The 1671-nt window shown below is 34.1% G+C and overlaps 1 long non-coding RNA gene across 1 annotated transcript; it reads right to left on the reverse strand.

The window, feature by feature from the left end:
* Nucleotides 1–233: 233 nt before the first annotated feature.
* On the reverse strand, nt 234–1373 carry LOC103436504 (uncharacterized). Its single transcript, XR_529558.4, has 2 exons — nt 715–1373; nt 234–583 (listed from the first exon to the last, which is right to left on the reverse strand). It is a non-coding gene; the product is annotated as an uncharacterized lncRNA (long non-coding RNA).
* Between the last annotated feature and the right edge of the window lie 298 nt (nt 1374–1671).

Raw genomic sequence — 1671 nt, forward strand, 5'->3', positions numbered from 1 at the left:
GTTTAAATGATTAAATCAAACTTCAATTGGTGAACTGATCAAAAGTTAAATATTCACAACATAGCGAAAAAAATATGAATTTTATATATCGATAACATATTAAAAATTTGATCATTTCAATAATAGAGATTACGATCATTTTTGCAAATTTCTCAATAAACTATAATGTCAAATGAATATTCGGAAGATCAAAATCCATATATATATATATAACAAAAGAAACCCAAATCAGATAGATCAAGACAATAGATTTAATTACATAAAAACTCATAGAACTCCTCCATCAACTGCAAACATTTGTACAAAATGGAACAGCCAAATATACTTTCTTGTTCATCATCATCTTCTACTTCTCTGGAGGAGAGGGAGGATGAATACGCTGTCTAGAATTAAATGGAGAAAAAAAATAGAACTAGGAATTGCTAAGCCAAGCCCTAAAACTCATACAACTCCCCACAAAAACCACTCTAATATTAATATAACTAAAAAGTAAGCAGGAAATCAATTTTCCGTCCATAATGATACCAACTTTTGCATATTAGATTCCGTCGTCTCTACAACTGAACCCTCCAAATAGAAATTCCTGCAAAACCCCAAATCTTAAATTAGAGATTTTTAGTTAATTTCCATGTCACTTGGAAAAACCAAAGGATTTCCATGTTACTTAGAAAAAACAAAGGATTTCCATGTTAACGAAAAAAAGAAAATTATTACCTAGCTTTCCTTGCTAATAAGCACAGCCTCATGAACAAACACAGGCCTCCTCTCTTCTGCAATCCTCTCCAACACCGAATGGCCTCTATCGCCTTTTTTCGCAACAATTTGAGCCCTCTTGAGCCCCAAACGCTCCTTCCACCTGCTCAAACTCTTTGTTGCCCTTGGCAGCACATCCCCATAATCTTCATCATCAACTAGTAGTTCATCTCTCAAAGTAGTAGTCTTATTCCCTTGCTGGTTGTTGATACCATTATCCTTCAAGGGCAACAATGTGCCCTTGAATATGATCTCGTCTGCTGAGATCATTCCAAAGTTGTTCACGGAGAATTTGAAATCTGAAGAGACGGGCGCTTCTCGGTAGCTCAATTCGTGCTTGTTCGCTTGTTGAGTGTCTGCAAAATCATTGGAGAAGGAGATTCTAGGATCCATTAGAGCTAACTAGATAGAAGTGTAGGAATACTACTACTAATACTACTACTAGTGAGTGAAAAATGCATAAGGGTTTTGTTGCTAATTATTAAACATGTTTAAGCCTGGCAATGGACGTTGAAAGGAAGCCCTAGTTATAAACCCTTTTTAAATCGATAGATTTACTTGTATACAGTTAGATTCCACATGGAGATGTTTGCATTTATATTAGGGAGAGCTTGTTTTATGCGTATGTCTGGTAGACATCTCATGTTACTCAGATTTGTCACCTTTTAATAAAAAAATGCAAGTAAAAATACATTTTGATCTCTCTTTGCATATTAGCATAATATGTTAACCTAACTTTCACTTAGCACTGCACTTTAGTAATTTTTCTCTTTATTTGTGTAAGTATAAAGTTTTAAGTTCTACTCCCATGAATGACGAGTTCGTGCTACATTATTATAGCTAGCTAGCTCATTGTATTTCTTAGTTCACATATCATAACACTTGCTGTAAATATATCCTTAGATTAAAAAAAACAAG

Source organism: Malus domestica, chromosome 05 (assembly GCF_042453785.1).
Source record: "Malus domestica chromosome 05, GDT2T_hap1".
NCBI lineage: Eukaryota > Viridiplantae > Streptophyta > Magnoliopsida > Rosales > Rosaceae > Malus > Malus domestica.